Below are 11,631 nucleotides of genomic sequence, written 5' to 3'. Positions count from 1 at the left end.
ATATCTGCCTCGTTGGCCTTCCCCTTCATCCTTACCCATAAACACTCAACCGTACCATCATCACAATCGTTGAGCTCTAGACAATCGAAACACTCCCTAACATACAGGGCCACCCCACCACCTCTCCTTCCTCGCCTGTCCCTTCTGAAGAGTTTATAGCCATCCATTGCAGCACTCCAATCATGAGAGTCACCCCACCATGTTTCTGTGATGGTGACTAAGTCATATCTCTCCCGCTGCACAATGGCGGGAACATGTAACATGAATACATGTAACATGAATACATGTAACATGAATACATGTTACAAATGTATGTAACATTTGGAGACTGACTGACTACACCTCTTCAGTGCACAAGCTCAGAGTGGGCAAGAGCCAACATAGCTGTTTTGTCATTCCTATTTAACCTCTATAGGATTATCATTATTTTACTCATTAATGTTCCACTGCCTGTCATCACATTCACTGGTCTCTCTATTCAAGTCGGTTACTGATGGGACAGTTGGGCTCAATAGTTAATTACTTGTCAAATTAATCACTACTTCCACTTGTGAGACACATCTTTAGTGGCATAGAAAGTGTACTGCATTTCCAGGGAGGAGGTTACAAAATTAACTAAAGGTATTTTGAATGTTCCACAAATTGGATGAGATTTGTTGAGCTAGCCATTCATTGCACTGGGAAATCTGTGGGCTGCAATTCAGAAGATGTTTTGTCTTCCCTGCTTCTTCTCTATGATTTTCTCCCAGATTTCATTTTAATTACTTCCTTCAGTTCTCTGAAACAGCAAAATCTCTTTTTCCTTCATCCTTTGCGTTTATTTTTGCATAGGTCTCTGGCTCCATTGTCCACTTCCACCTTTTCTTTCACCATCCTGCAATCTCTTCTCCCTGCCATACCCCTCTCTTCCCCCCCCCCCAATTTTTTTTCCCTCACGTGTTCTTAATGCTTATTTTTATTTACTCACTTTTGGGGAACTTGCATTCAAAGACCATCTTCTTGCTCAGACACTCCCAACCTCCTCTGGAGGCCAGGTATCTGTCAGTATTCCTAATCCTCCACCAACCTGTCCCTGCTTATGGCTGGGCATTGGCTTCTTGTCATAACCATAGAGGAAGGAGCAACAGTGACTCTTTTACTTACCTTTCTTCCCCTCCCATGTGCTCCTTCTCATCTAGCAATACCCATCAGTTCTGGACGACCCATGAAAAAGTCATCAGGTTGGCAATTTTACGTCTTCCAGCGTGCCGTTACCACCAGCATCTTAGGACTTGAGTTCTGAGTTAGATACCAAAGATACCAAATGCGTATTAAGATTACATAATGTTCTAATCAGGCTGTGTCTTTTTGCTAAAGGAAAAGATGCTCTTATGGGCATTCCCTATGCTTTTTATAGAATAGCAGTGTAAAAAAAGGTTGCTAATTTTCAGTGCCTACAACAGTATGAGCATTTAAATGTATATATTCCCAGATGAGAACCAGCACTAACAGTGAGTTAAAGATTTTAGACTGTAAATCCCACCAACGCAAGCCATAAAGAAAAAAAAAAACAACAACCAAGAAATAAGCAGCAAAGTTCTTCAGCGCCTTGTCTGTGCTCCACACAATTGTTCTTTATTCTGGCTACCTTTTACTCCCTCCCACTGCCCAGATGTTTCCACTTGCACCCATGAATTACTGCTTTAACAAATCAAGGGAATCTGGAAACATATGAAGTGAGAAGATCACAAATTTGGAAAAGAGGTTCTTATAACTATAGAAGTACAGAAGTCAGGTTGATTTCTTTTTCCCCTCTGAAGAGAACATGTGTCAAACTGAAAAACTAGCTCTGTATCACATACAGATTACTACTTAAGAACTTATTTCCCAAAGCAATGTTTTCATAACACCAGTAGTAGATTCCACCTAACTAGTTCTTCTTTACATCTTTTGGTTCTCTCTGAAACAATTACTTATGTGATAATCAGTTAGACTGTTGAATTCTTTTTTTCAAATAAAGGGACTGGTAAGCATAGGGGAACAGAGCCGATTCCTACCAAAATTGGTGGAGAGATTCAGTGCCTGATGAGACATACCTCACGTGTATTTTCAGTGGAGACCCTGCAATTCTAGGAGGCGATTCTGCATCACTCATTCACCGAGTCTCACAGTTCAGAACACAGTGAGACCTTTATTTTGTGTGTATGTGAATATGAGATAAGGTTTTAAAGAATTTATGGATCTGTCTACTTGGGAGGGCGGGTTGTTTTGACTGTTGCTTTAAGAAAGGTGGTGAGTTTAGTTGTATGGAATGTGAACAGCACTGTATGAAATTACTTGTCTCTCACCCAGAACTAATAAGAGAAATACCTTTAGGTAGCATGTCTTGATAGAGAAAAATGTAGTAAGCTTTTCCTAGAATTAAAAAAAAAGCATTTAAGTGTACAAATATATGTAGCGATCCTACCTAATAATCTCTAATAACGATAAATGGTTCATGCACATTTGATTTCCACTCGCCTTCTGTATTGTCCCAGATTGGGTCGCTTTCCAGCATTCCAAATCTCTTACGAAGCTGCCTTTTTTTTTTTTTTCACTCGCCTTCTGTATTGTCCCAGATTGGGTCGCTTTCCAGCATTCCAAATCTCTTACGAAGCTGCCTTTTTTGTTTGTTTGTTTGTTTGTTTGTCAAAACCTACCAAAGAGGTGAACAGGGCACACCAATTTTTATAATTAAATCAGAGGGGGTTTCTGGTATACATGTAAGCCCCAGTTCTGCAAAGCAGAGCCAGCTCAACACTTCTCACAACATATGCAAAATGCAATGTTTCTGCCTCAAAGCAGAGGGACTAAGGATGGGGCTGCTGTTGCTATGGGAAAGGAATTGGAGGGAGACAGGCTGTAGACCATGTGAAAAGTGTCCACCACCAGCAACTCCGAGAGGGTGGGTAGTATGTTGCTGGACACAGCACTGCTGGAGAAGCCTCCGAAACCCAGCAGTGGACATCACATCAGACATCCTGCCTGTTCTCTGGGTGGTGACAGCTGCAGTCACAGCAGCCAACCTGGTTTTCCACAGCCCTGGCATAGACAAAGCAGCCTGCTGGACCACAGCCTACCTGGTCCACACCTGGGGCTGGTCTGCTGCAAAGGTTTACATATTCCTATAAAGCCTTCTTTATTTCTCTGGGAAAACTGGCAGCATGCAGTGTTTATCATGTCTGTATAGCTTTTTCAGAGTTGAGGTCTCAGCACTCATAGTCTTTGGTGACTCACTGAGGCTAGAGATGGGATCTTCAATCTTGTCCCAAAGAGTCTTAGACCTCCACTGAGCCACAGCACTTGCAACAAGCTCTGGAAAATTCCTGAGCTCCTGCAGCTTGACATCACAAAAACATGTAAACATAAGGAACCTATTTGAGATAATTTGCAGTGACTGCTAAAATTCACTTGTAATTTCCTCTCCCTCTGAGTCCTGTTTATGTGGACTCATGTTACACGGCATGTTCAGAATCCTATCTAATTTCCATTTGTTTGGGGCATAGTTTTTAACATGCATGCCAGTTAGAAGCTATGTAATTTTTCTCATTAATAGCCTTAACCAGTCAAAGAGACATTTGTGCCCACTTTTCCACCAGTTACATTCCAGCCTGGTGTACTGCTGTGTTGATTTCACCTGAATTTTATAAGTACAAGATGCAACTCTTTGGTTCCTGCCTCTTTGCTCACCAGCCCCTCCAAGTCCACTCTGTAGTATAATTTATGGTGTCTGGTTTGCTTTGACACTGTCATCCCCCAGGTTTAAATAGCCAATGTACTGCTGATGTGGTTCATCAGGAACTAATGTCTAGGTCTCAGGAAAGCAACAGGTTTGAGCAGCAGTACTGGAGGCAGAGCTGGTAACAGCCATAGTAGCTACAGGAAGAGACTAAGGAATGAAGTGTGCACTCTACCCATCTGCAGAATGGTTTGCTCTACTACCCAGCTTAGCCTTCTCAGGCTGACAACATTGCGCAAGCTCCCCAGGGAATTGTTGTGATTGTTTGCCCTCAAGTAGTGCTGAGAGTCATTTGGGATTTTGACACTCAAGTTGGCAGTCTGGTGTTGAAGAATGGATCCTTCAGAAATATGGTAAGGTTTCAGCACTGTCTGCCGACACCTGCCAGCTGAAGATTTGGTGCTCAGTACCCAGGAGGCAGATGAAGTTTCGAAAGCTGAAGATGGAAATTTCTTTTTTCTCTTTCCTGCTCAGAGAGGAGTAGGTGTGAATTTAAACTGTTGGGAACAGGATATTTTTAGTATTGTATTTCTTAGTAATTTCGATTAACTACTTGTCCTCCTGCATTTACTCTTCCCACTTCATCCAATTTACAAAATAAGTCCCTATCTTTCTGTCCCTGGTGAAATGACACACACCTAATAGAAGCAAGCATATTGCTTTCAGACTCCTAGAGTTAGCAGCCTGCTAAGAAGAAGTTGACACATCGTTTTGAGATACTCATCTTCAGTCTCCAGAGAAAGGCAGATGCCCCAGGGTCTGCTGACATTATCTTCTGAGTTTTAAACTTTTGTTTACAAAAATAAGGGAAGAAGAAGGTATCAAAAAAGAAAAGGTATCTATATGTTTGCATCAAAATTAATTGGCAAGTACAGAGTTGTGGGGCTACTGACCTTGTGTAATCCTGTCATTCAAGGGATGTTAATCAGTCCAATATATGTGAAGATTCTAGGGTAGAAAGTGTCACTTTCTCTCTAGACTTGGTGTGGAACTGCACAACTACCCTGTGGACAGGTCTACTGAAATTTTCTTCAAAGGATGCCTTTGAAGTAGCACATTAAGCATCAGTTATATCAGGGATGTACACTGTGCTGAAACTCCATTGCACTGAATATCTGAGGCATAATTGTGAAGTCTTAAGCTCTCTGGCCAACCCATTTTGCGACAAATGGCTTCAAGCATGTCCTTCTTCTGAGGCTATTCTTTGCAGCAGAGGAAACTGAAAATTAGTATTTTCCCAAAGGCTACCTCCTTTCCTAGCAGAAGGAACATAGGTCTAGAAAATCGACTGAAACATAATATTAATTCAGCTGGTGTAATTCCTCTTTCAAATCAGCCTTCTAATGTCTTAAGACAGTATGCTCTGTTCGCAGCTCTGCTGGATTTGATATTTTGTCACCTTAAGTTAGTTATATGGACATTCTGCTACAAGTTACTGCACGAAGGGTAGGCCACAACTTTCTTTGTTCTGAGTCTAAATCTGCTCAACAGTAGTGAGAGAGATTATCAAAAGAATCATTGTGTGCACCTGATTACTAGTATATAAAACAATTGATCTACTGAAGTAATGGGGCAGATGGATGGAAATCAAGCAATGACAGATGTATCTGCTAGCACCCAATTTGTCATGCAGGTGTCACTTGCATCTCAGCCTTTACCATGTGTATGCTGGTGGACAGGATTGTCTTCCTGTTCATGCCCTGTTATACTGATGCTGTCAAAATATTCTTCAAAAGATATGATTCATTAGCACCCCAGTTTCTTCAAAAATTCTCAAAAGGGAGAGTACCTGTTGTGAGTATTATTTCAGGGAGCAAACACCAAATCTGATGGCAGAATCCTATTCTAACTGTAGCCATTGTACAAATACAAATGGTTTGGGGCGTCATAACATTCTGAGACCTCCAATGGCATAAAAGACATCTAGGCATCTGACATGTTATTTGTGCCTATTAGGGGTTTTTTTAATAAATGTCATCACTAGAAAGAAACTAGGAAAAAAAGCTTCCTGTTCATGTAAGCACTTGTGAGCAATGCAGTCAGTACAAGCTTGAAGCGACAAAAACTTCATTAAGACTCCATCTTCTCCATTCTTTTTCTGTAATATCTAGCCTTACACACAAAAACTACATCAATAGAACATCGCTGTGGTTGAAAACTCAAGTACATGAAGTTAGGAAATGACAACTGAATTCTCATATGCAAACAGAATTTGATACCCCTTTTTTCAGATTATGATACAATTCCTAACTACGTGATCACAGAGTGATTACTACCAGACCTTTACTTTATTTGATGTGCAAAAAGGTCAGGTGCAGACTTCACGGCACTCTTTAGTACCCTCATCTCTCTTAGCAATACCTGATTTCTTCATCCAGACAATCCTGGTTTTCATCTTGTATCCCAACTCCCCATCAAATCTCTTCTGTTCTCTTTCTGTCTCCTATGGAAGAAATAAACTCACTATTGTTAATTCCAGTATCCATCCCTATCTGGGCTTGAGTAGAGAGGGGTAACCAGTTTGGAAAAACTCAGTTTGCTCCTGCAGTGGTAGATAGAAAAGAAGAAGAAGAAAAAAAAATAATTAAAAAAAAAATCATTTTCTGTCAGGGATCAGCAGATGCAAAGCCTGGTAACAATTCAAAGGAGAGTGAGCTTTCATAGCTGCTGTGTTAGACTAGTCAAGGAAGAAGAAGAGGTCTGAGCTTACTTTATGGGTATAGATTCTTTAAGGATACAGCTGTTCTCTTTCTGTCTCCTATGGAAGAAATAAACTCACTATTGTTAATTCCAGTATCCATCCCTATCTGGGCTTGAGTAGAGAGGGGTAACCAGTTTGAAAAAACTCAGTTTGCTCCTGCAGTGGTAGATAGAAAAGAAGGAAGAAAAAAAAATAATTAAAAAAAAAATCATTTTCTGTCAGGGATCAGCAGATGCAAAGCCTGGTAACAATTCAAAGGAGAGTGAGTTTTCATAGCTGCTGTGTTAGACTAGTCAAGGAAGAAGAAGAGGTCTGAGCTTACTTTATGGGTATAGATTCTTTAAGGATACAGCTCTTCCCTTTTATCAACTCTCTACTAAGCATATGGATTTTTAAAGGCTTACATAAGTAAAATCCATTTTTTTTATGCTCACATGCTGGTGGCATTGTCCCCTAGCAGAATTCTGAGAGGATTTCTTAATCCATCACTAGTTTTGAGGCTCCAGTTGCTGGCCACCCAGTAATATATGGCCCACCACCTCTCAAACTTGTCACAGATTATCCTGCAGAAAGAGGATTTGCAACTAGTCCTTCCTTTCAATGAGCTAATTGATAAAAACAGGGTAAGACTCCTTCCTATATTACAGCCTAGTAATTGCCATAGCTAAGCTACCACTGTATTTGGCATATAAAGCCCATTCTCAAGGAGTGGTATCTTTTTCACCTTGATCTGGGAGAAGGTAAGGAAATACAGTACCTCCTGCTGATGATCACTTGTCTTGGCTGCATCTATTTTGCGTTTGGTTATGCTGAGTGGAAGAAGGTGGGAAAAAGTTTCAAAAAGCCATTGGCATCAAGTCTGGTACTGGAGAAATCTCTCAAGCTATTCCCTCTCATTGGAACTGCTGTAATATCAAGCTGGCGTAGAAACAATAAGGCAGCACACTTGGAAATATTGTCAATGCGGGCAAAGGGCACCATGCCAGTGTAATTTCCAATTCCAGCACTGAGATCTTGTGTGTTGATTGGAGAAGTGATGTTTAAAATTATTTTCCCTCTCTGTAGATGAAATTCGTCTTTTAACTGACTTAAACACATGCTGATTTCATTGGAAACTTCGTTCGGTCTGGTCATTTCTTTTAGGTGCTGCAGGAACTGTGAATTCTGATGCCACCCACGGTAGTAAAAGCTTATTCTTTTCCTCAGTACACATCTGATACAGACTGCAATTTTAGAGTAAGTAGCAATGCCAGCACCTGTGTGGCTGCCAAGCTCAGAAATGCAAGTACACAAACAGAGTGTAAAATACCTATTGAATTGGTTGGGCTTTCTTGTTGCTGGATTCCTTCAATGTCACCTTCAGACTTTGAAGGACTGTCCTTTTTCTGGGTCTGTCTTTGTCTGCTTGGCCTCTGGTATGTCTGACAGCTTTAGTTGCACCTAACAATCAATGGAAAAAACCCTACTGTGTCAAGATACAGCCCGAATCACAAAATATTGAAGTGTTGAAGTACTTCTCTGAAAAGGAGGTGTTTAATGTTGACAGGTTCATTGCCACTAGTATTGGTCTTGCCTTGTTGCTTGACCTGTAACATCAGCTTGCCTGTAACTGCTGTTGAGACTGAGGAGGATTATCCTTTTGTTACTGACAGTTTCACTGCTGAGATGGGGTGACCTTTCCTATTCTTTTGCCAACGTAGCAAGTCCAGATCATAGCTCACAACTTCTCAGATGCCAGCAAGAACATAGAAACTTTCTTTAGCATTGACAGTCTTGGCCAGAGAGCTGGATGCATCTCACAGTCGCATCTCAGCCCCAGCAAAGGAACATTTTAGTTTATTCACAGCACACTTCTGAGATACACAACCACTTGTGGCCACTAAATGAGTTCATGTTTGTATGCTTGGCTGTTCGGACTATGCTCCCTGTTTATATTCAGAAGCATGTACATATATTTCCATTGTGCTTTTGTCTGACAAGGACATGAAAGTGGACTTTCTTCTGTCAATTTTGTTAAACTGCCAGAAAAGATTCATATTGGGCAGTCTTACTGTTGCAATGGCCAAAAAGCAAATAAGCCTGAGTCATTAGACAGGATCTGGGTTTTATTTAACCCTCCCTTCATTGGATAGTAGCAGCTATAATGCATTTCTGCTTTCTAGAGAAATCCTCTAGAAAATATCTAAAAGAATAGCCCTCATTGGGAAAAAATATGGAAGTTCTAGGATCTGACTGAGAATTACGGTCATTTATTTTTGGCCAAAAATACTCCTATTTGACTCATTAGGTAGTGATTCTTATAAGTAAGTTTGGGGTAATTTCCTTCCCTGCAGTGCCTATTTTTAATTCAGGTATTTTTTAATATAGTTTCTAAAGGCCTGACCATTGATACAAAACTTAAAATTATTTTAACAAGTCTTGATATAATGGTACTGAGAATTACGGTCATTTATTTTTGGCCAAAAATACTCCTATTTGACTCATTAGGTAGTGATTCTTATAAGTAAGTTTGGGGTAATTTCCTTCCCTGCAGTGCCTATTTTTAATTCAGGTATTTTTTAATATAGTTTCTAAAGGCCTGACCATTGATACAAAACTTAAAATTATTTTAACAAGTCTTGATATAATGCATTAACTTGTAATAGGATCTATGTTTTTATCATTCATCTGTCTTTTAATTTTGTTTACATTTTATATTTACACTTAATCTTTAGTCCTGTATAGATTTTTTTGGTCAGACTTAACAAGAGTTTTAATATAAAATCAGCATAAATGTGACAAAGGCCAGACGTGTTGCTACGGACACTCTGGCTGCCTAAGGAAGCAATCCAAGCATTCATACGGCACCCTCCAAACCTGCCTAACCCAGCGAGTTAGGGACATCAGAGCTGACAGATGATGCTGGCCATAAAGGACATTGCTTGGTCTGCATGGAACTCGATGGACATCTTAACATTGTTTACTTAATCATTATTAGGCTTACTGTTGTTCGTTGTCTGAAGAGGCTATTTGGCTGTGGGAATAACTCATGTCACAGGTATTCTCCGAGTTCATATAACTGGCAGTCATTCCTACTTTCTGGCAGAAACACTCTGTTAATGACTGAATGAGCCTTCCCGCTCTCTTAAAGAAGACACAATTCTTCAACTACTGTAAGGCCAGTTTTCCTTCTAATTAGCATCCTGGCTCTAGGGAGGCCTGTATCGGTAACACTTTCAGAAGTTAATGAAGCTATTCTGAAAACAATTAAACCTTCCATGTCTAAGACAGGTGCTTCTAATGGAAACAAAAGGTCTTGTTTTGATCAGGTAGAGTATCCTCTTTTTCACTGGAGTAGTGAAAGGTGTCCTTAGATGAATTAAAATCTAAATGTGTAAGGCTAAGAGGGGAGGAGTGATACATCCTGTGCTCTAATACTTCTAGAAAGGATAGCAGATATTAATTATACAGGTCTACATTTCATTTAAGGCTTTTCATAGTCTTATTCAGCATTCATACTGCAGGGCAATAAATGGAGAAGTATAACAAAAGAAACAGAGTAACAAGAGAGAGACACTATATCTGCTATTTGCTTGGGAGTGAGGTGAAGCAAATAGAAACAATTACTATAAAAGAACTTCATAAAAGTGTGTGTGTATGTGTATATGTGTATATATATTTTCCCAGAAAACAGACTGGGACATAAAAGATAATTTCGATTGAATACCACTGAAATCAGTGCAGTTGCTCTGCTGACTTCAACATACCTTGATTTAGGCTTAAGAGTACCTGGGTCAGTTTCACCTTCATAGACAGTAAAGTTTAAAATTATTTTAAAGTTTGTCCAATGGTGCTTTTCTTTCCCAGAAGATTCTGTAAAGGGAATGATACATGTTAATATGGAACAGTTACGCTACTGTACATTATCCAGAATTTCACTGCAAACAGCATAGGTGTGAGATTCCTTTGTAAAAAAAAAAGAAACTTCAAACACAGCACTTGTTACTTATTTTTTAGGATGCAGCTATGCATTACGAAGAGCTCTGGAAACATTGGCATTGACTTTATGGAATATGAAATAAAGTCTTTTCTGAATTATATGTCATATTAGCAAAACAGTAATCAACTATTTCTATAAGTATAAATACAGGATTGATGTGACCGTGGCAGGTCCAAACTTAAAGAAGTACTATCAACCTGAAATCAGATTAACTTCATAAAATTAAAGTTGCACCATATTTATTCTGCATATCTTCACTTGTTGTTATGGGTTTAAAAGCACTATTCCTTAAAAAAGACCAAACAAACAAACAAACAAACAAATCCCCAACTATTCTCTAAATGACTGAGTCAGAACAAATGGAAAGTAGTAACTGGTAGCAATGAGAAAAAAAATCTACAGAAAGTTCTGTCAGAGATATAAAGTAAACAAATAGGAAAATACCCCTTTCCTTCAATTTTTCTTTGATATAGGGCATAATACTAGCTAAGAATCTAGTATGGATGTTTACCTTTTTGCGTCTAGAAGTACAACTGAATTCTGGGAGAAACCCAAATGAAAATCAAAATAAGTTAACACAGAACAGTCAGTTTATTGTCTGAAATCTATTTTGTCATAAAAGAGAAATATTTTCTATTCTAATAACTTAATTTCCTTTGCATTATGAAAGTTTTAGGTTTTCATGATGTTTTCTAGTTATTTAAAGGCATTCAGTTTACCAGTCTTTATTTTTTTTCCAGTTCCTATAAGCCCAGAGAATCTGAATCTTGCTCTGACTTTCTTGGGTTTTGTTGATTTTTCTTTTTTCTGTTACGTGCACAGGAAAATCTCCATTAAATTTTAATTTACTGCCCATTGTGGACAGCATATGTAACAGAGCTTCCACTTTACACTCAAGAACTGGGAATTTATTTTTCCAGAGTAGATTAAATTTCACTTATTTCTTGTCTGAAAGCCTTTTCCTACTACAAAAGACGTTAGGAAGCAGTAGTCCTGTATTCATTGCAGTGGCAGATGAGAACAAGAATCTCAAGGGTTAGGACTTGCTTCAGACTTTTGGTCCTGCTCTTCATGCTCTGATACTAACAGTTGTGCAATTTAGCATCTAGAAGTTAAGAGCGGCAATTTATAAACAAAGAGTCACAACCTTCTGTGTTGCAGCGGATCAGTTAACACAACCCAGTCAGCCTGCTA

At 39.2% G+C, this 11,631-nt stretch overlaps 1 long non-coding RNA gene across 3 annotated transcripts in view; it reads right to left on the bottom strand.

The window, feature by feature from the left end:
* Positions 1-10,298, bottom strand: part of LOC103907704 — a 16,984-nt gene extending 6,686 nt beyond the window's left edge. The window contains exons 1-3 of one of the 3 annotated variants that reach the window (XR_658107.2): positions 10,205-10,298; positions 6,119-6,200; positions 2,350-2,394 (exon numbers count right to left, since the gene is read on the bottom strand). This is a non-coding gene — a long non-coding RNA (uncharacterized LOC103907704). Of the gene's footprint in view, positions 1-1,143; positions 1,252-2,349; positions 2,395-6,118; positions 6,201-6,221; positions 6,302-10,204 lie in introns of those variants that run through there. The other 2 variants (XR_002086340.1, XR_002086339.1) reach the window with 2 other exon arrangements.
* Between the last annotated feature and the right edge of the window lie 1,333 nt (positions 10,299-11,631).

The sequence above is a fragment of the Aptenodytes forsteri genome, unplaced genomic scaffold (genome assembly GCF_000699145.1).
Source record: "Aptenodytes forsteri isolate BGI_AS27 unplaced genomic scaffold, ASM69914v1 Scaffold284, whole genome shotgun sequence".
Lineage (NCBI taxonomy): Eukaryota > Metazoa > Chordata > Aves > Sphenisciformes > Spheniscidae > Aptenodytes > Aptenodytes forsteri.
The sequence above is the reverse complement of the archived record's forward strand: the minus strand, read 5'-3'. Positions and strand labels throughout refer to the sequence as shown.